General features: G+C 39.0%; 1 protein-coding gene across 5 annotated transcripts in view; it reads right to left on the bottom strand.

Moving 5' to 3' along the window:
* Positions 1–27,058, bottom strand: part of dia (diaphanous related formin 1) — a 506,452-nt gene that overhangs the window by 394,894 nt on the left and 84,500 nt on the right. The window lies entirely within an intron of this gene.

Raw genomic sequence — 27,058 nt, 5'->3', positions numbered from 1 at the left:
TTCTCATTTTTAACAAATCCCTTAGAAGTGGAGTTTTTATAGATGGGTGGAAGTTTGCCTCAATTACCCCTATTCATAAAAGCGGTAATAAAGCAAATGTAGCTAACTACCGCCCTATTGCAAAATTATCAACAACGTCGAAGCTGTTTGAATACATCGTTAAACAGAAGATGTATTTCTCTGTAAGTCACTTAATTTCCAGCAATCAACATGGCTTCGTATCTGGCAGATCGTCAGTTTCCAACCTGGCGGTTTTCTCTGATTACTGTGTGTCAGCTTTTAATGATCGGCAGCAAGTGGACACTGTTAATACAGATTTCTCAAAAGCATTTGACAAGGTTAGTCATTCAATTTTAATAGATAAGTTAGCCAATGTCGGTTTTCATTCAACCTTCCTATCATGGATTAAATCCTATCTTTCTCTTCGCAAGTGTGTAGTCGTTGTTAATGATTGTGCGTCCGATCCCTTCATTGCCTCCTCAGGCGTTCCTCAGGGCAGTATCCTAGGTCCCCTCCTTTTTGTTATTTTTATTAATGATATATCTTCCTGTTTTTTATCCTCTGAGTTCCTTTTGTATGCGGATGATCTGAAAATCTTTTCAAAAATTTCGTGTATTTCTGAAGCCCATAGTCTTCAAAATGATCTGGACAATGTAGTCAGTTGGTGCAGAATAAACCACCTGCAACTCAATATTACTAAATGTTTTCATATAACTTTTCCAAAAATCCCGTTCATTAATTCCTACATCATATGATATTAATGGATCTAAACTGGCTACGCAGTCTAAAATACGAGATTTAGGAGTAATTTTTGACTCCAAATTTATGTTTCATGATCATATAAATCATGCAATTGCTAAATCATACGCAATGCTTGCCTTTATACGCCGTTGCAGTACTGATTTTACTGATCCATACACTCTAAAACTTCTTTACACCTCGATGGTTCGTTCCACGTTAGAATATGCTGTGTTTATATGGGGACCAATTTACGATGGCCATATAAAGAGGCTAGAACGGGTACAAAAGACCTTCATAAAATTTGCTCTGCGGAGATTAAACTTTGAAGAGCCTATTCCGTCTTATAATGAAAGATGTCTCCTTATTAACCTGAAGACGTTGGATAACAGAAGAATCTTGCTTCCGCTTAACTTTGTGTTTGACATCATTCAAGGCATAGTAGAGGCTCCGACTCTTTTACAACGAATTAACTTCGTAGTTCCACAGAGGAACCTAAGAAGTAATGATTTGTTTTTTATTGAATGCGTGAGGACTAACTATGCATATTATGCTCCTCTCATCAGAACCTTACGAGAGTTTAATTTGTTCTCAAATTCTTTGAATATAGATTTCTAAATTGGAAAATCTAAATTCAAATTACAATTAAATGAATTTTTAACTTAAACAATTATTTTGTAAATATATTTAATTCGTTATGTAGTCTGTAAGAAACATTGTATTTCAAAGATTACTATATTTGAATAAATAAATAAATAAATAAATAAAGTATATGCAGATAGACCAAATTTAGGGCAGAACAACGTCTGCCGAGTCTGCTAGTTCTCTATATTATGTAAATTTTTTAACACCTTCTACTTATATATAAGACATTTTTGATAATCTAGTCTGTAAGATTATTGTAAATCATAGACTGAATAAAGAAAATTTAAAATTGAAATTGATGTTAGGTCCTCGGATCGTGCGTACATCTAAAACACTGGAGGCATTCCGTCCGTCTATCACAACGTGATCGATATGATTGCGAGTATTTCGATCAAGAGATATCCATGTAGCTTCATGTATCTTTTTATGCATGAACCTCGTGCTGGATATGACCATGTTTCGAGCACCGGCAAAGTCAATCAGCCTCAGTCCGTTAGGAGAAGTTTTATTGTGTAGGCTGAACTTTCCGACTGTAGGGCCAAAAATACCTTCTTTGCCCACCCTGGCGTTAAAGTCGCCAAGCACGACTTTTATATCATGACGGGGGCAGCGCCGTATGTGCGTTCTAATTGTTCATAAAAGTGTCTTTCACCTCATCGTCTTTCTCCTCTGTCGGCGCATGGGCGCAGATGAATGATATATTACAAAATTTTGCTTTTATTCGGATAGCGGCGAGACGTTCGTCCACAGGTGTGAACGCCAGAACTTGGCGACAAAGTCTCTCTCCCACCAAGAATCCGACGCAAAAACTGCGCTTATTCGTATGGCCACTCCAATATATGTCACAATTTTTGATCTTCTTTCTTCCTTGCTTCGTCCAACGCATTTTTTGGATGGCGGTGATGTCAGATTTTGCTTTGACGAGGACATCAACCAGCCGGGCATCTGCACCAATCCCATTCAAGTAGCGGACGTTCCAGGTGCACGCCCTCAATTCATTGTCCTTCAAACGTTTGCCATGGTCGTCATCAATAGAGAGTGTATTTATCCGAGGCTTGTTGTTATATTTCATTGGAGTATGGTTTTACGTGGCGGGTCCCAAGCCCAGCGCACAACCCGCTCAGCGGGGATGAAAATATTACTTGGCACGTTTATATAGCGAGCCGCTTGCTCCAAGACAGACGCCCGCTTGCAGCCGCACCTAGAGGTGTACAGACGCTGCCGATGAGATCTCCCCCGGCTAGCCCTTAAACCGATTATGTCAGAGTGGCCTAGCCAGGTTGTCGCCTTCTCACATTACCAAGAGGATACTTGCCCGAAAGCGACCGGCAGTAGTGAGCTGCTTGAACCGCATGCATGGCCATTCCCAGGTGGATGGCGGTCAGAAGCTTTCCCCACTTTCGTGGACTTCTACACACGGCCCCACCCTCCGGTGTTTTGGATTGCAAGCTTGAAATTTCTGATCCGTAATGTTGCTTTTGAGCAAGTTTTATTAAACAGGTCGTTGTAGCTTTAATTTCATCTGAGGAAATTATATGAGATTCAGGTTCACTGTAATCTTTAGTTTTAGGATGCGTTCTATGGAAAAACCTGAATATGTACGATTTGAAAACCTATCGAGTATATCATTAATATTGCTTGAAATTGCGGTTGCATGTACCTGCGCGCGTTTTTTCTCAATATTTGTGGTAAAGTCAAAATCTTGGGTTGGCCACTTTTCCTTCTCTTCTTGGAGCCAAGAAGGACCCTGCCACCACAGATAATTGTTGACTAAATCCTCGGCTAGTATTCCTCTACTGGCTAAATCTGCTGGGTTTGTAGCTGAGTCCACGTGATACCATGATGAACTTCCAACTTTGTAGATGATTTTTGTAATTCGATGCGCAACGAAAGTTGTCCATGAGCACGGAGGTTTTCGTATCCAGGCCAGCACGATTGTCGAATATGTCCACAGGTGAATGTTTTTTTGACCTAAATCAAGGTTAGCGCAGATAGATTCGGTTATCTCCGCTAATAATACAGCTCCGCAAAGTTCCAGCCGAGGAAGTGAGATGGTTTTGACTGGAGCTACTCTTGTTTTTGCCAAAACCAGATTCACAAGTATGCCGTCGTTGGTTTCCACTCTCAAATACACGGCTGCACCATACGCTTTCTCGGAGGTCGCAGAATCCGTGCACTTCGATCTTTTCTGTTGGAGAAAAGGCTACCCATCGCGGTATTCGTATTTTGTCGATTTCCTTGTACGTTCCACCTGTCTAATGTTGAAGACGAAACGGTTTCATCCCAGCCAGTACCCTCTAACCAGATATTTTGCATAATCATTTTTGCCACGATAATCATTGGAGCTAGCCACCCTAACGGGTCAAAGAGTTTTGCGATATTAGATAGTATCGCTCTTTTTGTGGGCTCGGTGTTTTCTTCTATAGGTTTTGCTATGAAGTAAAACTGATCGGAATGAGCATTCCACCTAATACCGAGCGCCTTTGCACTACTTGAATCTTCAAATTCTAAGAAATCTTCGCTCAGTAGATGAGCTTTGGGAATACCCTGTAATATTTCACTGGAATTTGAAGTCCATTTTCGTAATGGAAAACCAGCTGAACTTAAAACCCCGGAAATTTCATCTCTTGCTTTGATCGCAGATGCAATAGTATGCCCTCCCGAAAGAACGTCGTCGACATACATATTTTTTCGTAGGATATTTGAGCCGATTGTATGAGATTTTTCGGAATCACCAGCCAGTTTAAGTAAAGTCCTTCCTGCTAGATAAGGAGCACAATTGATACCAAATGTCACTGTTTTGAGCTCATACAGACTGATTTGATCATCTGGACTTGAGCGGAAAACTATTCTTTGGTATCTTTTATGATTATCATCTACTAGGATTTGCCTATACATCTTCTCAATATCGCTATTGAAGACGTATCTAAAAAGTCGCCAGCGAAGAATTAATGTTGGTAGATCAGCCTGAAGCACAGGACCAGGAAGAACATCGTTCAGGCTGATACCATTTGCAGAACGCGAAGAAGCATTAAAAACAACTCTAACTTTGGTAGAGATACTTTCTTCTTTTTTTACTGCGTGATGTGGTAAATAGTAATTATCGACTGCATTGGCCGATTGAATCGAATCTAATCTTGACATATGCCCCATAGTCTCTTATTCTAGTATGACTCTATTGTATTCTTTCTGTAAATCGAGATTTTTTCTAAGTCGGGTTTCATTTTTATAGAATTGAGAGCACGCTATTCTTAATGATAGACCTAGATTTTTCTCTCCTGGGAATTCTGACCTGAACGGAAGCGACACAATGTATCTTCCGTCAGAATTCCGCTGCGTTGTAGGTTGATACAATTCCTCACAAAATGTATCTTTGTAAAAGGATACCCGATTATGATTGGTTGGACTGGCTGCATCAGCACGACCAGTCAGTATCCAACCAAAGACAGTTTCTTGAGCCAAAAGAGTGCTAAGAATATTTTTTTTGATACCGTCTAATATGTTTTGCGGATAAATATCCCCGCCCAGAACAAGATCAACTGGCTCAGTCACGAAGAATCGTTTATCCGCAAGCACGAGATCAGGGAATGCTTGTTGTGTTAATGCACTAATATCGCATGTTGGCAAATTACCTGTCAAATGTGGTAGAACTAGAACTAAAGCGTCAACAGAAATTAGTGGGTCAACTGGGGACCGCAACTGAATGGCGCATGCCTCTTTTACCTGCACAGAAACTGAATTATTGATGCCCGAAACTTGAGCATGCATCTTTCGAGTTGGCAGTTTGATTGTTCGTCTGAGTCTGTCAGTGATAAAAGAGCATTCACATCAGAATCTATGAGAGCTCTGGCCGAAAAATCTGTACCATTATAATGAATGGTGACGCGAGCTGTGCCTAGTAAAACACCTTTACTGGTATTAATAAAATTAGATTTTACTGTAGTTTTATCTTTCTGATTTTTTTGTTTTGCAATTAATTTTGAGATTGAGCCTGCTTTGAAGTGCACGGTTGCTCATCCGATAAATCTGCAGAATTATTTACCTGTGTAGGTTTTGCTTTACTTGTCTGTAAATGCAGAAGGTCATTAAATGGCAGTTGCTGCAATTGTGCCCACTTGTTCATTTTGACACTGAATGCCCTAATGACAACAGTTTAGGCAGAGTGACTTCTTTTTCTAAAAGCAAGTCTTTCATTCGTGTTCAAATTTTTGAACTTTGAACACGCATAAATTTTGTGACCATTGCTTTGGCGCATTTTACAAGTGCTTTTAGCTACACTTGCTTGGAAAGCGCCAAGTTTCTTTGGGGATGTTCAGAGGCCTGCTTTGAGTTTTGTACCTTTTGAGGTTTTGTACTCTTTAAACCTCTTAAACCTGAGGACTGATTCTAACGTTTGAAATCGATTTGTCAGAAATCGGTCCATATCCGCCCACTTGGAAGTTTCTGTCTTGTTTTCTACGGACTGTTCCCATAGCGAAAGGGTTATATCAGGGATCCAATTAGATATGTCAATATAATGACTTACTAGCGAGGATATGCAATTATTTATGTCCCTTTGTAATCTTTTGATTGAATTACCGCATTCAGTTTCGACTGATTGAAGGTTGAAAAGAATCTTTAATTGGGTGTTGACTAATATTCTATAATTTTCATACCTGCCGCAAAAATTTTTCCAAGCTATATCAAAACCATCATTCGTCAATTCGCATTTCTTAATGATTTCTCTGGCTTCACCTTGGGTTTTTTGGATGAGATAATATAATTTTTTGTACTGGCGACAGGCTTTTATTTAGAATATAAATGGCCGTGAACATGTCACGAAAAATTGGCCATGACAAATAATCACCTTTGAATGTATCGGTATCACAAGGTGCTAAATGCAAGTTGCGTGGCGTGAAGGGCAGCATCGTTTTCCTTCTCTGCCTTCTCAAATTTTTCCGCCAGGTCATTAATTTTTCTCATGCACTGCACAAAAACGGTATAGCATGATTTATTTTTCTTTCTAATTGCAGTAACGTCTTTAGCGGTAATGTCCTCGGCCACTAGCAGATCATCGAAAGCAGCTTTAGCTTTATCCCACATGGACTTCAACTCCTGCTGCTGAATTTTCAGCGAATTTTTGGAGTGATCGCTTGTGGGTTTGCTTAAGAATTCGATGTCGAATTCAATTACGGTATCTGCTAGAAACAATGAATATTTATAAAAATATTAAATGCACAGAGTCAGTGTCTGTGGAATACCCCCAAAATGCTAATATAAATTACTGAACGGTTTCCACCAACAAAATCAACCCAACAAAATAAATGAAATTCTAATGAATTTTGTATAAATTCGTAAATGTAAATATTTATTTAAAAGAAAATAAACTCAAATTTAATAGTTTTGAAAGTGAAAAAACCATGGACTGTATGTAAAATATACGCACGTGTAAATATACGTGTTAAAAAAAATTGTTGCTCATCAACCATCTATTTTGTGTATGTGTGCGTGTATATATGTACGTAGCACAGTATTGATTAAAAGCAAACGCAAGTTAAAAACCTGAGCAAAGTTGGAGGAAAAATGTTCCGTCCACTAAATAAACGCTCAAATTAAATTTTGTTTTTTTATTAAAAAATGAATTTAATTTTAAAGCTAAGTGATTTTTGTGAAACAAATTTTCCAAAATTCAGCTGTGATCAAACAAAACCGAAAGTGAGGTTAAGTACACAGTGTAGTGGTGTTGTTGTGAGCAATTAATAATATAAAAGTGCAAGTAACATAAAATGTAAATTGAATTAATTAATCTTCAACGAATTTGATTGCAACTTTTCTTGAATTTAAACCACAAACACTGTTTTGTACAAATATGTGTGTGCGTTGGTGCGACACTGAAGACCCCTAAGCCGTGTAAAATATTCTTACCGTTGGTGACAAGTAATATCTGATGGTCCAAAGGGCTATTTGTACAAATTTAAAGTTTAATTTTTGTTTCATAAATCACTCGCGCTCTTTCACTTTCACTAATTTTTAATTTATTAACTAATGTGCTCACTGAAATAACCCCGTACCTTTTTTTTTTGTAGATATATTGCCAAAAATGATGAGAATCCTGTGAAGTGGATGTGACGTCACGAAATTGTTGTCCTCGCAATTGAAAATTCGCTGTTAAAAGCTACTAAGTACTTCGTATTTTCCCGTGATGTCCCAAGTGACAATAATATTCATAATTGTGAAATTGATGTGGTTCGCAAAATGGTCGCTGGATGAAGAAAAGGTTTAAGGACCAATGTCTTGGCTGGGCCACAGCTCAGGGATGGTGCCGGTCAAGATATAGTGCAGAAAAGAACAAAAAACGTTTGTATTAGTATTTTAATTAATATGGTATCTTATTTAGCATAAAGATTGTGCACAAAATTAATATATTTACAATTTTAGATTACCTTTTAGTTGAAGCTGGAAACTGCGGCGGGATACGTCCTTTCACGTTGATATAAGAAAACAAGTGAAGTAAAAAATATATAACAGGTCAATACCGCTTGCCAGTCAAACTGTTTCATTTATTCCAGCGATGTTCATTTGTATGGTTAACATAAACAGTTTCACTGGCACTGTTAACCAATATAAGAATATATGCGAGGGCGACCTTTTATGTTTGGAGTTTAGGCTGTTGTCCTAAACAACATCCAGAGACATAAGGTATGATATATTCCATTCGTATGGGAGGTGCCACGCCCCCTTCTCCCTCACCCCACATTTTCTTGGTGGTGTTAGGGATTGGCCTAATATAAATCTTTACTGAATTTCAATGGTCTAGCATAAGTACATTCAGAGTTATGCCTTATCAAAGATTCCATTTGTATGGCAGGTGCCACGCCACTTTTATACATCGAAATTATTTTTCAAGTGGGTTGTGCAAATTTGGTTGTGATCGGTCGATCCGTTTAGGACGCAACCCGATCTATACCTACATACATAATTTCAATTTTACATATATATATATAGATAGATAGAAGATGTAGACAGACTGAAATTAACAAAAAAATTTAACGGCGGCAGATTACTTAACGTCCAAACGGAATAACACCCAACCTCAAGTCTGTAGTTAAACTTTAGCTGTTAAAATAACCTAAGTTTGTACGGCAGCCATAGTTCTCAAAAATCCCATTTGTAGGGAAGGTGCCACGCCTGCTTTTCCCCAATTCCACATTTTACTGGAGGTGTTAGGACTTAACATCATATAGCTCCTTACCAATTTTTATTATCCTACCATTACTACAGGTCCGTCAAGCTGAACCCCCCCCCCCCCCCCCCCCCCACCATGGATTCGAAATTTGGTACGCCAGGTAGTATGTGCTATTTATGTGCTAATTTGTTCCCAAAATAAAAAATTGTGTGCTCAAAATTTAAGTACTTTTTTTATAACCTCAAAATGGGGATGAGGGGTCCAGATAGACCCCCCCTCATAAGCACTAGGTCAAACAAAAAAATTTAAATGTGGGAATTATGTGCTATTTATGTGCTCCAACACAAGCTACGGTCTGTCCAGAAAAACAGAGGGCTGACAAGGGGGGAGCGGGGGCATATAACCCCAGACGCAAAAATCGAAACGGGATAGGTGCAGAATTTTGTGCTATTTATGGGCTCGATAGTTCCAAAAACGATTTGTTTTTTTGACAACTTTTAATGTTTTTTTTTAAAACATCAAAAGTGGTGGGTCCAGCTGGACGTCCAGCTAGACCCCCCCCCTCCCTCGTAGGCACCAGGCCAAACAAAACAATTTAAATGTGGGAATTATGTGCTATTTACGTGCTCAATAGTGCCAAAAAGAATTCGGTTTTTTTACAACTTTTAATGATTTTTTTAAAACTCAAAAGTGGGGGGTCTAGCTGGACGTCCCCCCCTCATAAGCACTAGGTCAAACAAAAAAATTTAAATGTGGGAATTATGTGCTATTTACTTGCTCAATAGTGCCAAAAAGAACTCGGATTTTTGACAACTTTTAATGGTTTTTTTAAAACTTCTAAAGTGGGGGGGGGGGGGGAGGGAGGGGGTCCAGCTGGACGTCCCCCCCCCCCCTCATAAGCACTAGGTCAAAGAAAAAAATTTAAATGTGGGAATTATGTGCTATTTATGTGCTCAATAGTGCATAAAAGAATTCGGTTTTTTGACAACTTTTAATGATTTTTTAAAACTTCAAAAGTGGGGGGTCCAGCTAGACCCCCAGCACCCAGACCCTCATAAGCACTAGGTCAAAAAAAAAATTTAAATATGGGAATTATGTGCTATATACGTGCTCAATAATGCCAAAAAGATTTCGGGTTTTTGACAACTTTTAATGATTTTTTTAAAACTTCTAAAGTGGGAGGGGGGGAGGGAGGGGGTCCAGCTGGACGTCCCCCCCCCTCATAAGCACTAGGTCAAAGAAAAAAATTTAAATGTGGGAATTATGTGCCATTTATGTGCTCAATAGTGCATAAAAGAATTCGGTTTTTTGACAGCTTTTAATAATTTTTTTTAAACTTCAAAAGTGGGGTCCAAATTTTTTTGTTTGACCTAGTGCTTATGCTTCATAAGGGGGGGGGGGGGGTTAGCTGGACGTCCAGCTGGACCCCCACTTTTGAAGTTTTAAAAAAATCATTAAAAGTTGTCAAAAAACTGAATTCTTTTTGGCACTATTGAGCACGTAAATAGCACATAATTCCCACATTTCAATTTTTTTGTTTGACCTAGTGCTTATAAGGGGGGGGGGGGGGGGGGGGGTCAAGCTGGACCCACCACTTTTGATGTTTTAAAAAAAAAACATTAAAAGTTGTCAAAAAACGAATCGTTTTTGGAACTATCGAGCCCATAAATAGCACAAAATTCTGCACCTATCCCGTTTCGATTTTGCCGTCTGGGGTTATATGCCCCGCTCCCCCCTTGCTAACCCCTTGTTTTTCTGGACAGACCGTAGTTTATGTTGGAGCACATAATTCCCACATTTAAATTTTTTTGTTTGACCTAGTGCTTATGAGGGGGGAGGAGGGGGTCTAGCTGGAGGTCCTGCTAAAGAAAACATTAAAAGTTGTCAAAAAAACGAATCGTTTTTGGAACTATCAAGCCCATAAATAGCACAAAATTCTGCACCTACCCCGTTTCGATTTTTCCGTCTGGGTTTATATGCCCCCGCTCCCCCCTTGTCACCCTCTGTTTTTCTGGACAGACCGTAGCTTATGTTAGAGCACATAAATAGCACATAATTCCCACATTTAAATTTTTTTCTTTGACCTAGTGTGGACGTCCAGCTGGACCCCCCCATTTTGAGGTTAAAAAAAGTACTTAAATTTTGAGCACACAATTTTTTATTTTGGGAACAAATTAGCACATAAATATCACATAATACCTGGCCTGCCAAATTTCGAATCCATCGCGGGGGGGTTCAGCTTGACGGACCTCATTACTACATCCAGAGATATAAGGTATGATATATTCCACTTGTATGGGAGGTGCCACGCTCCCTTCTCCCTCACCCCACATTTTCTTGCAGGTATTAGGGATTGACCTCATATAACTCCTAACTGAATTTCAATGTTCTAACATGAGTACCTTCAGAGTTATGCAGTATCAAAGATTCCATTTTTATGGCAGGTGCCACGACCCTTTTATATATCGAAGTTATTTTTAGCATATGACCATCCCTGGAAGGTTTCAAGTGGGTTGTGCAAATGTGATTGTGATCGGTCGATCCGTTGAGGACGCAACCCGATCTATACCTACATACATACATACATACATACAAACATAATTTGAATTTTACATATATAGATCTATATTTGAATGTATATATACATATGCAAGCATTGATCCCGTTATACCTATGTACATAATACCTTAGCCTAGGCCAGGGATTTGCGTTTATTTTGGCTGCTTTGGTTTCTATTTATACCGACATACATACACATCTTTTTGCTATTTGTTTTTTGGAAAGGAAAGATATGCCAATAATTTTTTTTGTAGAAGCAAAGTATCTTTCTGATACCGAATACATTAGGGGGTGACGAATTATACGCAATCCTAGGCATTGTTCATTCACCTTTGTTTGAGTTCGTTTATTATCTTTTTTTGCTTCAACTCGATTGTGTTTTGAATTTATGGTCGAAGAGTTATTCGAGCTGTTGTTTATATGAATATATTTTGTTACTAAATCGAATTGTTAAAACATTTTTTTTCATTTATTTGCGATAATTTAAATATACATACGTAGATTTAAGCCTAGTGGTTAGGGTGTCATATATATTTTGTTTGCGGATTTAAAATTAAATAAAAGAATGTTTATAACGTTGTCAAATTTGAAAGGTTGAAACTAAATTTATTTCTGTAATGGAAGGCTAACTTTTCAATTCTTTGGTGTGGGTGTTGTTCCCGATAGAAAGAGGGGAAGTGGGGGGCAATGACGTGAAAGACCCTTAGACAGACGAACTTGAGTCAGGTCTAGGGGGCACTGTAAGGTGATCCGAGTCAACACAGTGCCCAAGGCTTCACGCAAACTGTGCTGAAGAGGGTGGGTGGACTCCCCCTGCCTCTGGGCGGGCCTTATTTTCTTTTTCCTTCTATTTCCTAATTTCCCTCTATTCTGTCTCCTCATCTAGGCATGAACCACTTTTTTGTTTAGATAACTGCGGGTAAGGCAGGTGTGCAAAACCCCACCCCATTCGACGAGTTAGCAGGGGCTCGCAACCATGCCATATGCCACCTCCGCCTTACCACTAAAAGTCAGTTATCATAACAATGGCGCCCAACGATAATAGCCCGAATAGTTTTTCTTCGATTTCCCATTACATATTTTCTACTTTTAGTCATCTCAATATACCTTTTGCTTCTTCTATACTCATTTCTCGTTTTCCTTCACTACTTTCCGGATAGAGGTAGGGTTCTAGGGATCATGGTTGCAACATCACAAGCGATCAGTCGCAAGCGATATGTGCAGCCAGGATAAAATCAGAGGGGGTTGCATCTCTATCCTTTAAAGGTTCCATTTGCTATCTTCAAAGCTGGAACTAGTGGTACTTGTAGGATTTAGAGGTGTCTTTTATTTAAATTGTCTTTCTTTAGTTTGCTATGCGCATGCAGTTTCTCAAGCTACTGCACACTCGTTCCAGCAACAAGTGTGGATGAGGCTTGCAATATGCACTGCCAAGGGTGGTAGTTGTACAGGGTGGGTATAAAGGTGTTCCATCCGTACTCTGGTACTGAGCACTGGGTATTGACGTGCACCCTTCACAACGATACACGGGGAATTAGCCAGCTGACATGACAAGGACAGAGTAATACCGGACTGAAACCTCCCACAATGACCTCGCCAAGAGCAACACCACGAACACACCAAAGCAAATCAATATATACCTAAACAAATAAAGTAAAAGTGTTGCCGGTTTGAATTGTATTTTATAGGAAATATAAATCCTCGCCATATATAGGCCTTTTTTGTTGTGTTGTATGTATAACTTTTAAAACATATTAAATATACACACGTTTATTGAAATACACACAAAACTATAATTTCTTTGGGGTTCAGTGGGAAAAATCCTTTGTAATCCGTAAAACGGAATATTTGAATTTATATTTGATTTTTACCAACAAAATATTATTTTGTTTTATTTGTAAAATTTCTTCTACTGGAAATTAATTGCGAAATAATTTCACCTTCCTTTTTTTATTTTTTTATAACTAACTAGTTATTTATACATTCTTGATATTTTTTTTAGTAAATTTAGATTTAATGTTGTAAAATCTGAGTTCCGAATTACAGTCCTAGTTTAAATTCTCAATTTCGAAATTTTTTTTTGTTTTGAATTTCGAAAACTCCTATATCTGTTTTGAATTTATTTAAATATAAATTCGCAGAAGTCTGTCTAGTTTGTGAATTTTTAATTTACGATTCGAAATTTCCTTTATATTTAATATTCAATATAGATACATTTTTTTATTCTTTTTTTAAGGTATCACACCGATTTGATTTCCTTACTTTGAGTTTAAAGCAAACCCTTTGAATTTTTACTTTCTTTAGGTTGAATTTAAATTGGAGATTAATATTCATTTCCAACGGTTTCTAAACCCTTAATATTACCAGTTCTTTCAGTTACTTGAATTACCTCTTTATCCTTTTTAATTTAAGTTCTTTTGAATTTTATATTTTCTTAGGTTTTTAAATTCAATTTCAAAAAGTTTTATTTAGTTTTATTGCTTCTACATATCATACCTATTTAAACGAATCAATTTGGATTGAAATTTAATCCCTAATTTCGATACTTTGGATTAAAACTTCAGTTTTAATTCCTATATTTGATTTGAATTTCTAGTTAGTAAATAGGAATTTCAAGGCTTACTTCTGCCATCTAAATAGTTAGTTGAATTTTTTTATTTTAGATTTTTTTTTTGAATTTTTAATTTTTGAATTCCATTTTTTTAACTTTAAAATTTTTATCTCATTTTTTTGAAATTTGTTTTGAATTTAAAAATTATTAGATTTTTTCCGATTGTATTCTTATAAATATAATACCTTTATTACCACTTAAATTTAAGTTTTACGTTTTTGTTTTAATCTATTTTAATTTTCGAATTTTGAAATTAAATCTAATTTTTAAGACCCCTTTATTATTTTGAAGTTTATTTTCCAAATTTCTTTATTTTTGTTTTAGTTTTAATTTTAATCCAGATTCGAAAATTTACTTTTTATTTTTTGTATTGAATTTTTGAGTTTTTTATTTTAGTTTAAGTATAAAGTTTTAATCTTGAATTTATACCTTTTTATTTTTATTTTTTTGCATTAAAATATTTAAATTTAATTTCTATAAGTAAATTTTTTTTTTATTTTTATTATTTCTTCCTTTTCATCCCACTTGAATTATTTGTATTTTATTTGGGGAACTTCTGTTTACTTTTAAGTTACACTTCATATTAAATCTTTATTTTGAATCTTGAGTAAATCACTAGAATTTTTGCTTTTTTTCAATTGCTTTAGTTTCTGTTTTAGGTATTTGGTTCAATTTCCCTAGCTTTAACTTTTTTGAATTGCTATTTAATTTTGTAATTTTCTTTTATTATTTTAGTGAATTTTTTTTGAGAGATCGGTTAAGTTTTTTTACTTCAATTTTTTTTGGGTGTGAAATTTTTTTATTTATTTGGGTTCTTATTTGCAATCATTGTGTTTCAGTTGTTTTAATTTTTTTGGGAAAGAAAACTGAAGTTCGTTTTCAAATTTAGTTTGCGGTTATTGCGTGTGTGAATCCGTAGTGTGTCTGGGTACATGTCTGACGGAGACAACAGGGAAGAAAGAGTTCCAGGTGGTTTGGGCCTGTTCAGCGGAGACAGGCGTATTACTCGTGGTTTTGCGCGTGCCCTTGGAAATCAGGTGGTTGGGTCACTGTTCAACCAAATTGATACAGGTATTCAACACCCGATAGATTTCGTCCCTATAGACTAGTTTAACCAGTGCACAGCTAGGATCTTCGGCTCATTCGAAGGCGGGAGCGGACGCGAAGCTAGTGTGTGTATTGTGAACCAGGTAGTGGCAAATAGGTCCGAAGAGAGCCTGAACTTTTCGAAGAAGCTTGACGAGATTTTAGAGATGGCAGAAGACGAACAGGGCGGTGCTGAGGGGGGCGTTGTCTAGTAAGGAATCAGACGCCAGGGGTTCCGGCAGTTGGGGCTGCGGCAACAACAGGAAACAGGATGGCTATCACTGATACAAATATCTAACAACTAAGTCGTTTGATGGCCATGATGGTGAAGCAAGGCGATTTAATGGCGCAGTGAACAAACGAGCTCGGAAACATCAAGACGTATGTAGCCAACCTCAGCGGCCGAGTAGCAGAGATCGAAACCTCCGCAGCACTGGATCACTGCTCCACTCAGGCATGTTGTGTGGGGAAGAACAGTGAAAAGCTTCTGGAAGGTAACGAAGAAAGGATTCGGCCAATTACTCACAAATTCATTAAAACTGCAAACGGCAAACACTAGTGACAGGCGTGGTAGTATTACCAGTGATGTGGGATGAGATGTGCAGGGACTTAGAATTTTTAATAGTGCCAGGGCTCCAACAAGAAATATATTTAGGGATTGATTTTTTGAAGGTTTTCAACCTAAACGTAGTTAGTAGAGGCCCCACAGCTCGTCCAACCCACAGGAGCAGAGCTCGTTCCGGCCGAGGGGGACTTGTCCTTCGACACTGTACAACATGTGTTACTCCAGATCAGACGGTGGCCTTAGAAAGGGTAAAGGCACAATTCCCGTCCTTCGCTGCCTTCCGATTAGGCCGTACCGGATTGGAAGAAGACGTAATCGAAGTGCGTGATGAGAAATTACCTGTTAAACAACGCCACTACCCATTTCACCAGCGATACAAAAATTAGTTTACGCCGAATTGGATCGAATGCTTAGTATGGTGGTAATCGAAGAATCCAACAGTAGTTGGAACTCACCAGTATCTTTAGTAATAAAAGGAACCAAAAATCGTCGTTGTCTTGATGCGCGTAAAGTTAATGAGCGTACAATCAAAGACGCCTATCCACTCCCTCATATCGACGGAGTTCTTAGCCGGTTGCAAAATACGAGGTATATATCAGCCACAGACCTGAAGGACGCCTTCTGGCAGATTCCGTTGGAAAAAAGGTCCAGGGAGAAGACCGCGTTCACTGTGCCAGGGAGACTCTTATACCTATTTACAGTTATGCCCTTCGGACTGTGCAATGCGGCACAAAGAATGTGCCGATTAATGTACAAGGTTATACCCGCTTCGTTAAGTGAATGTGTGTTTGTGTACCTTGATGATTTGTTAGTTTGTTCCGAAGATTTTTCGTCCCATATATGTTTGTTAGAAAAGGTTGCTTGGTGTTTGCGCGAACCAAACCTAACGATAAATGTAGAGAAAAGCAAATTTTGTTATAAAGAAGTCCGATATCTTGGTTATGTGGTAGGTGACGGCTGTATTAGAACTGATGCAAATAAGGTAGCAGCTGTGAGGGACTTTCCCGAGTCTAAAACCCCAAAGCAGTTGCGATGGTTCTTAGGCATGTCAGGCTGGTACCGACGCTTCATACAAGATTGCGCGGCTATTGAAGCTCCACTGCACGACTGCCTCACCAAGGAAAAGATAAAGAAATTTACAATGACTGATGACGCCAGGCGGTCGTTTGACCAGCTGAAACAAAGCCTCATATCGGGACCCGTTCTTATACATCCTGACTTCAACAGACGTTTTTATATCCAATGCGACGCATCGACGGACGGAGTGGGTGGGGTTCTTTTCCAACTCGACGAAGACAATAACGAAAGACCAAATGCATACATGTCAGCGAAGCTTAACAAAGCCCAGAAAAATTATAGCGTCACTGAGCTGGAGTGTTACGCCGCGGTTCTAAGCGTAAAAATATTTCGACCGTACGTGGATGGTTTGCCCTTCACTATAATAACAGATCACGCAAGTTCAAAATGGCTTATGAATCAAAATGATCTTGCAGGACGACTTGCTAGATGCAGTTTAAAACTCTAAATCTTCGACTTTGATATAGAGCATCTAAAAGGCTCGCAGAACGTTGTACCGGATACCCTTTCCGAACAGATATGGAAGAAATAATACGCAGTGATAGAGTGATGGACGTATGTCTAGACTCTCCATATTTTGACTCAGACGAATAATGTGAATTGAGAAAAACAGTGGCAACAAAGACAAGTTGCCAGACTTATGCGTATTTGACGGGTACGTATATAAACGGACTCAGTTTGACCGGGGAGACGCTCTTCAAGCGGACCATGCCTAGAAGCTTTGGGTTCCGTCGGAACTACGGCAGGGGTTGGTAGAGTCGGCCCACAGCACTCCTTCAGCTCTCCTTATTCACCGCAGGGAAACGCCGCAGAAAGAGTGAATCGGTCAGTACTACAGATCGTAAGATCATTTGTCGATGAAAACCAAAAGAACTGAGACCGGCACATTAGCGATGCGGCGTTTGCTCTGCGTAGTGCCGTCCACTCCGCAATCAACATGTCACCCTATCAGGCCACTTTCGGTATGCCAATGATACTGCATGCAGCATCATATGAGCTATGCCGGAAGTTGGGCTCGCTGAAGGATGTTGATTGCGAAGTGGAGACAAACGGCGATAGGTTGCAATTGATTACAGAAAAAATAAAGAAAGAGCTGAAGTTAGCAAACGAGCGTAGTAGAAAGGTGTATGATAAAAGAGGTAGAGATGTTAGGTTTTAAATTGAACAAGTGGTATACCGCCGAAATTTTAAGCAGAGCTCGCAGATTGATCATTATAATGCCAAGTTTGCCCCCAAGCAAGTCAAATGTATCATGGTACTAAAGGCAATTGGAAATTCGACGTATGAGCTAGGTAATCCAAGTGGGGAAAAGATCGGGGTATACCATGCTAAAGACATTTTTGCGAAGTAGAGTAGTGAATATGTGTTAAATGTTAAGTGTTGTTGTGTCTGAATAACTTTTGACTAACATTTGTTTATTTACACCTATTTATTAGCATGCCCGACGATGTAATTATTTATGGACTTATCTGACAACCTTGTTCCTTATTAATTAAAGATTTTTTTTTTAAACCCAGTGATTTTATTTTATATTGATACGCCTAACTGACCATTTAGTGATTATTATACCCGCAATGACGTGAAAGACCCTTAAACAGACGAACTTGAGTCAGGTCTAGGGGCACTGTAAGGTAATCGGAGTCAACACAGTGCCCAAGACTTCGCGCAAGCTGCGCTGAAGAGGGTGGGTGGACCGCCCCCCCCCCCCCCCCGACCCAGTACGGGCCTTCTTTTCTTTTTTCTTCTATTTCCTACTTTCCCTCTATTTCTGTATCCTCATCTAGGCATGAACCACTTTTTTTGTTTAGATAACTGCGGGTAAGGCAGGTGTGCAAAACCCTACCCCATTCGACGAGCTAGCAGGGGCTCGCAAACATGCCACATGCCACCTCCGCCTTACCACTACAAGTCAGTTATCATAACACCTTCCAAGTCTTGCAGCCAATGTGCCATGGTTGACCGTATCAAAAGCTTTTGATAGGTCTAGCGCAACGAGTACTGTTAAATGGTGGGGTTTTAGATTTTTTTTCTTTTTTTTTTGATATTTAAGTTACTTCATTGCGCGTATATAATAATACCGGATGAAGGTCGAATAAGATTCGAATTATTTGCCAGCTCGAAAGCTACAACGCCAAAGCCAATTCTTTAATATACTTTTACAATTGAAGTTTCAATTTTCTTTAAGGAAAATTCGAGAATTTCCTTCTATATATATTTGTATTGTTCTCCTTATGTGGCTAAATGCCATGTTTTTCACTTCGTGTATTGTTCTCCATATGTGGCTAGACGCCATGTTTTTTCATTTTCCCGCTATGTTAAATTCCGAGAATTTTCTTTGTATAAATTTATATTGTTTTCCATATGTGGCTACACGCCATGTTTTTCGATTTTTTGATTCCCGTTAGGAATGCAAGAATACCACCCTAACTCCGGTCAGGGAGGTATCGCATCTCCTAACTCCGCCAAACGCACGAGGGGAGCACCGAAGCCAACTTTGAGGCCTATTTTAATTTTCCACTCAACGCAAAAAAGCCCGAAAATTGACGTTGAGCCGAGGATGACCACGTACGACCGCTCTCGAGAAAAGACAAGATCGGAATGGGTTTTTGATTTAATCCGCAATTTATCTGGGTGCTAATGACATTTAGCACGGTGCAGTGCTATGAAGTTTTCTAAAGCCATGCTGATGACAGGCTAGTTGCAAATTTGCTTTGAAATAGGGGAGCGAAATGGCTTCAAGTGCCTTGGCTACTGGCGATAGGAGAGATATCGGGCGAATGAATGTTAGCTGGTTTCCGAAGCTTTAGTATTTATGGTATCAAAAAGTTTCATAAATTTTGCTTTATTTTTATAAAAGCGGTATTCGTGTATAAATTGCCATGCATTGAATGTTTTTTGATCTGCGTACAGCGCTTAATAATACCAAAATCTAAGCTTTCGATTTCAAAGTATTTTCGAAAGTATGTATGTATTCTGTTTTTAAATTCTTTCAGGGCCGCGGAGAGGGATGATTTTAAGTTAGATAAACGTTTTTGACACAATTTTATAAGCGCTATCTGTCAAAAATGATTCAACTAACTTAAAATCACATTTTATTTCGACTTCCCAACGACTTAAGTGGTCACCATTTCCTTCAAATCACACTCCATACTACTCTAAAAAAACGGAGAAAAAGTAAAGCGTGATTGGCTCGTTTGGAGTGCAACAAAAGAAGTGCTTTTTTGTTTTCCATGCCGGCTTTTCAGCAAAATTTCCGAAAATACCCGATCAGTTTTGACAAAATCGTCAGGTTATTCTAAAGAAAAAGGTTGGAAGAGGTCACACGACAAAATTCCTGAACATGAAAATAGTCAAAATCATAAAACTTGCTATATAGAGTGGCGCCAATATGAAATGAGAATTCGAAATGCAAGTTCAGTGGATTTTCTCTTAGCGGAAACCCTTAAAAATGAAGCAGCTCGCTGGAGTATTTTGGAACTGATTAATTATGACCCCCTATTGCATGAACATTTGGAGAAGGTGAGGGAATCTCAAACGAAAAAGAATCGTCTCCAAGCACATTATTTGTCTGATGGAACACATAATGAGTTCATAGAAATCTGTGCAAGTCAAGTAATTAGAAAGATAGAAGGCGAGAGAAAGTCCGTCAAGTATTATACAGTAATAGTGGATGCAACCCCTGATTCGGCGCATATTGAGCAGACTCTTTTTATATTGCGTTATGTTTTTTTAGACAGGGACTCCGGAAAATGGAAAATCAAAGAACGCTTCTTAGAGTTTATCGATTGTAACGCAAAAACAGGAGAAGCTATAGCTGAGCTGATTCGCAGCACTCTAAAAAAGCACAATATTCCACTGGATGACTGCCGTGGGCAAGGGTAAGATAATGGCAGTAATATGAGCGGTCATTACAAATGAGCGCAGTCATATCATGAGAGATAACTCCCTGGCAATATTTGCCCCTTGTGCTTGTCATAGTTTAAATTTATGTGGAGTGCAAGCTGCTGAATGTTGTGCAGAAGTCATCACATTTTTAGGTATTATGCAGAAATTGTATAATATCTTTAGCGCAAGCCCTCAGAGATGGAAAATTCTCAAGGAAACAACCAATTGCTCCTTGCACAGCATGTCACATACACGATGGTCTGCTCGTGTGGATAGTGTGAAATCTTTCGCAACTCACATTCCCCAAGAAAGCTATTGCTGAAATCAAGCTTTTGAATCTGAGTTCAGAAACAGTAACGGATTTGGAAGGTATTGAAGCATATATGGGGAAATTTGAGTGTATCCTCTTAGCCTCCATTTGGCTCAAATTGTTGATGGTAATCAACCATCGAAATCTGGTACTGCAAGCTAGAAATGCCACACTGGACGTGGAAACAGAAACTATACGTAGCCTGATTGATGAGTTGAAGAAGTTCAGGGATCAACGGTCGATCATACTTCAAGAATGTAAGGTTCTGGCAGGGAGTATAGGAGTTGTGAATTCCTTCGCAGAGAAAAGAAGGAAGATAAGGAAGCGCCAGTTCGATGAATTACCTGGCGAATCACCTGAGTGTGATTCCGAAACTCAATTCAAACAGCAAGTTTTTTACGTTCTTTTGGACTGCTTGATTGGTAACATGATAAGACGTTTCGAAGCCGTAAATGACATTGCGATTAAATTTAGTTTTTTGTGGAAGTATCAGTATCTGACGGAAGAAGAGCTCAGAGAAAAGGCAGCAGCATTCTGCACGATTTATGGTATCGATATTTCTACTATGAGCCAAATTCGCTTGACAAGCCTTGGAACCTTGGCGTTGGAGTCCAGCCTTGCTCGCAGCATTAGTTTTGAATCGGTAATTTCCATATTCGCAGACCAAAAAGCACGGAAGGTTTTCCTTGGCTGATTCAAGATCTTATAATGTACATATTTAGAAAAAGTTAATGTAAGCAAATCAAACAATGAAATCTAACATTTCATTTATGTAAGTGCTCCAGTAAATCTTATTTTATATGAAATAAAACTGACAATGTGAATTGATACAAAAACCGTGCAAAAAAATTTTTTCTTGAGCACATCCTCCGGAAAATGAGGCCAAAATTCGGGAATTCTTCTTTTTCGGATTTAGTGACCTTGCGGAAAGCACACTAGCCTTGGCGAACATCAGTGGAGATAGGGAGGGCAGCAAAGCGGCTGTCTGTAAAGGGTTTTTACTCATCCCACTTCTCTTTTTTTAAGTTTATGAAAGTGCGTTTTTCGGTAACGATGAAGTCGGCGGCACGCTCGAGCGAAGTAAGTATAGGCAGGTGGTCGGATGCAAATATTACCATCGGCTGACAGTTGACGCAGCTGACGTGTGGAGAACGTCGTTTCTTCTATTTGATCCGCCAACATCTCACCCCTGCTGTCCGCCTGCAGGTTTTAATGCCATAGATCGTGATGGGCATTGAAATTGCCTAAGATAATGCGATTATCGCCAGTGAGTAAGGCCCTGATATTAGGGCGATATCCACTGGGGCAACTGGTAGCAGGAGGGATGTAGATGTTGATGATTTCGCCTGACCGGACATATAAGCCGTACGTTCTAAGACACTGTCGCCAGACATCTCCATCGTTAGCGCAGGACTTGTCAACTGCGTAAAATGGCAGCCTGTGCTAACATTAGCAAACAAATTACCAATACAACTCCCGCTTTAACGATCAGCCGAGCTCAACACGTCTAGCTATATATACATTCCAAGCATTCTGCGCTGAAAGTCGGAAGCTTTCCCAAGTATACAAAAACTGGCCGACGCTCATACTGCAACGCACCACTCAACTAAAAAGTGCATCGCCATTCAGATGTTGCCTTCGCACTTTAAATATGTAAACAGCGTCTACATCAGAAACAACTGGTCTAATCATTGCGTCTAGATGTTCATATGTAAACTACTACAATAATGTTAGATTTTTATTATTTATTACTATAAATATGTAGGTTTAAACTAGGCTTAGTACAAGCTGTTTTAACTAAACAAATATGCGGTAAACACCATATTGGGGGAGAGAAATCGAAAGAAAAGGTAAAATAACACAAACCGGGAAGGAAAACTAGACGAAGTTGAAGGGAAGTCAGAAAAGTAAAGAGAAGCAGGATAAGGGAGAGGGCGAGAGTAAAAGTAATAATAAGGATAATGATGCGAAAAAAAAGTAGAAATAAGAGGTTAACAAGAAGATTAACAATAACATTGGGTTAAGGTTAAGTGAAATATTGAGAGTTAGACTTAGATAAGAGTAGGAGCAGGAACAGTAAGAGGAAAGGGCTCACAGAAGGGCTCTTTCAACCTAGAAGGACAATAAATATTTTCAGTAGAATGAAAGGAATAGGGAAAAATGGTGGCCGATTAAGGTAAGCTGTAAAAACCGAAGAGGAGGGAGAAGATATGAAGAAGAGCGTGAGGCAAAAGAGAAGGGGGCGAATAGATAAAGAAAGTCAGGACAATACCTGTCGACCTTCTAGGCTGCCGCCCCCCCCCCCCCCCCCCCCCCCCCAAATCTTAGCTCCTCATGGTCGCCAGAGCCTCACCTGCTAAAAATGTGGATATATTCACAATTCTAAAGGATTCACTTCGCGTGGGTAAGGTTGACCCTAGCGTGGGACCCAGTGGAACCTGCGTGGAACATGAGTTTGACACTGAACGAAGTGTCAGAATTACCGGGGTTGCTTCGTCGAAAGCGACGCAAGGAAACAAAAAAAGGAGCGGAATATCAGATATGGGTTGCTGTGATGGTAAATTTTTTTCAACGAATTTAGTATGAAAATGTAGGGCACCTATATGGGTCCTACAGAAAATTATACAAAAGTCTTGAATTGGGGTATCTGAGGAGTATTAAGAATACAAACACGGGTGCTAAGTTTTTCTACCCGTCCAAAAGTGCTCCGCGAAAAACAGTTTGAAACTGAGGTCGACTGCAATAACCCGTTCAAAAATGTGGAAAGAGGAATGAAAAGACGCGTTTTGTCCTGTTATCAATAGTCCAAAGGCGAAAAAGTATTCGAATATTGGAAGCGAGGCAAAAACGCGTCAATTAATACCTCTCCCGACGAATTTGGTCGTGTTTTAGCAATCGTCCCCGGTAATAAAGTATCACAAATTGTTAATTAAAATTGTCCAAAACATATGGATTTTAAAGAGAGATGTAATTAAGTGCTCGTTTGAAAGTAAATAAGGATAAGGATATGACGGTATGACGAGCACAGTAATAACAACACAAAGGTAATTGCTGATCTGTCCCGTCTTCTCATTAATTATCAAAATGTTCGTGGTTTACGATCAAAACTTGTTCCATTCTTCCTTAATTCTTTCAACTTTTCTGCACAAGTTGTAGCTTTTACGGAGACCTGGCTAAAGCCTGATAATTACAATTCTGAGGTTTTTTCAAATAAATATGCTGTTTATCGGCGTGATCGCATCTCTAGAGCGGGAGGTGTCCTTATTGCTGTTGAATCTAACCTATCGTCTGAGTTGATTTCGCTGGACAATATCTCTCATATCGAATTCATAGCAGTTAGGCTTTCATTCGGTAGCTATAGCGTAATTGTTTGCTGTTCGTATATACCACCTCGTTCGGATATGGATGTTTATGCTAGTCATAGCTCGGCCATCTGTGATTTGCATTCGCAGTTGGGAGATAACGAACGACTTGTTGTTGTTGGTGACTTTAACTTGCCAACAGTTAGTTGGGTTAATATAAGTGATTCAAACTTTTTAACTCCCACTGCTCAACATGAGTTTCTCAATTGCTTGTTAGACTCATCTCTTTTACAGATTAACAATGTTCCAAATAGTGGAAATAAAATGCTGGATTTAGTATTTGTGGATGGCTCGGTGGGTACTGCCCTTACGCAAATACCACCTTTATCCCTTCCAGAAGACCCTCTTCACCCTACGCTAGAGATATGACTTGATATCAGCCTACCCCGTAGGATTCAAGTACAGTCTCGTCCCCGATCTAGATGCTTCTACAAAGCGAATTTCATTATGCTCAATGATCTGTTGGCTTTCCATGATTGGTCGGATCTCTATGCTTGCACTGATGTCGATTCGGCTATCTCTATATTTTACAGTACGCTTGATAGCTTCTTTGATACCTGCATTCCTACTCGCTATACCCTATGTTCGAATAAGCCCCCTTGGTTTTCAAGGCAACTTATCAGACTTAATAACATCAAATCTAGGCTTTATAAGAGGTTCAAGAAATCTGGAGCATCTGCAGACCTCTCTAAATATCTAATAGCTCGTTCTAAATTTCACCGTCTTAATCAGCTTTGTTATAAAAATTACTTGAGTTGTTGTAAAGCCCAATTTTTTAGAAATCCAAAAAGTTTTACAGTTTCGTAAATTCAAAGCGGAAAACTTCTGGGTATCCTTCCTCATTAACCTTTGGAGGTAAAAAAGCTTGCACTGATGACGACGTTGCTGAACTATTTTCTGAGTTCTTTAAGTCCACGTATTCATCCAGTGGTTTTCATTCTGGTCAATATCCCTATCGTTTAGATAGCTCGAATTACATTAGGAATCCTGCTATTGATGGTAATATTGTTCTTCAGAGTCTTCAATCTTTGAAGCCCACCTTTTCTCCGAGACGGGACGGTGTTCCTAGTTGCGTGCTTAGGTACTGCGCCGAAAACATGTATGAGCCTATTTTAAAATTATTTGAGCTATCTCTGGGATCTGCGTCATTCCCGGCACTTTGGAAACAGTCTTTTATTATACCCCTGCATAAAAAAGGTAGTAGGTCAAAAGTTGAAAACTACAGGGGTATTGCTAAACTTTCAGTCATTCCTAAAGTCTTTGAACAGATTGTCACCAATCAACTGCAATATCAGTGTTCTAGTCTTTTATCTCCATGTCAACACGGTTTTATTCGTCAAAGGTCTACCACTACAAATTTGCTTGTATTCACCTCTATAGTTATGGAAGGATTTTTAGCGAACAAGCAAACGGATGTCATCTACACGGACTTCAGCAAAGCATTTGATACCGTCAACCACGAGTTGCTTATTCATAAGCTTTATTTACTGGGCTTTCCGTTTCACCTATTAATGTGGCTGAAAAGCTATCTTTCTAACCGGACCCTAAAAGTCCTGTTCAAGTGCAATCTGTCGGAATCGTTCGGAGTTTCCTCCGGCGTACCCCAGGGAAGTCATCTAGGCCCTTTGCTCTTTGCCCTTTTCATTAATGACTTGCCAGAGACAATATTATATTCCCATACTATAATGTATGCGGATGATGTAAAACTTTGCTACACTTACTGTCCTACCGATTTGAGTTCCTTGGATCTTCTTCAGGCCGACTTGGACTCGTTCCAATGTTGGTGCACAACAAATTTACTAGCTTTAAATTGCTCTAAATGTAAGCATATGACATTTCACCGAGTGAAGCCAGCATTGAAATCTTATGTAATAGATGGTACGCCTTTGGAGCGTATATCTATTGCAAATGATCTAGGTGTCCTTTTTGATCCGAAATTGAATTTTAACATGCATATTTCATCTATAGCCAACAAAGCGTTGGGTTTACTTGGATTTGTTAAAAGATGGGCTAAAGAGTTCGATGATCCGTACCTCACTAAGGTTCTTTACACATCGTTGGTTCGTCCAATACTCGAGTATTGCTCATGCGTTTGGTCCCCTGTTTCTCAAAAGCATATAAAGCGGCTTGAGTCAGTTCAAAAGCAATTTTTGATATTTGCATTGCGCGGCCTTAATTGGGACTCAAGTCTCCACCTTCCTCCATACAGAAGTAGACTTCTTCTTATTAACTTACCCACTCTGGAAAATCGGAGAATATTACTGGGGGTATTGTTCATCCATAAGCTCATTATTGGAGAAATTGATTCCGCGGACCTCCTCAGCCGCTTGTTTTTTGCGGTTCCCCCTAGAGTATCCAGACACTACGTTCCTTTCTATTTACCCCTTTGTCGACGAAACTTTGCTAAAAATAATCCTCTTCTTATCTGGTGCGCGCACTACAATGACTTGTATAGCTGCATCAGTCTTGAATGTACTTTTGCCACTATACGTAATGCAATACTTGCCTATCTAATTTAAGAGATACAAGCTAATTTAATTTGCCGGCATTTTATTCCTTCGATAAAAAACAGGAACTATCTCGCTTAAGGATGGAGGAACATTTATCAACATGTATCATTAAGAAGGAACAAGACAGTACTGTGTTGATTGGAATCTGGTGCATTCCAACAACGTAAAAAACATGCTTTTTCATGAGTCACTGACCGGAGTCGTATACATTCCGGCAGTATAATCTTATGGGTCAGGCATCGAGCTGATTGGAATCCGGTGCATTCCAACAACACAGGTCATGTTACTTTTTTATGCCTTGTGATGGCGTATCCTCATTACACTACTCTTAGCACTGCCGGATTCCCATGACATGCTGATTGGAATCTTGTTGCATTCCAACAGGGAGATTGGAATCCACTGCATTCCGAAATCATGCTGAGCGGAATCTGATGCATTCCGCCAGTATAAGATTTCGGCATAAGATCTTATTTCTGCTCATATTTCTTATTATTATTATATTCTGAATTTAAATAGTAATGTTCATTAATATTTCTTTGTTTGTA

This window comes from Eurosta solidaginis, chromosome 2 (assembly GCF_040869045.1).
Source record: "Eurosta solidaginis isolate ZX-2024a chromosome 2, ASM4086904v1, whole genome shotgun sequence".
NCBI classification, from domain to species: Eukaryota; Metazoa; Arthropoda; class Insecta; order Diptera; family Tephritidae; genus Eurosta; species Eurosta solidaginis.
The sequence above is the reverse complement of the archived record's forward strand: the minus strand, read 5'-3'. Positions and strand labels throughout refer to the sequence as shown.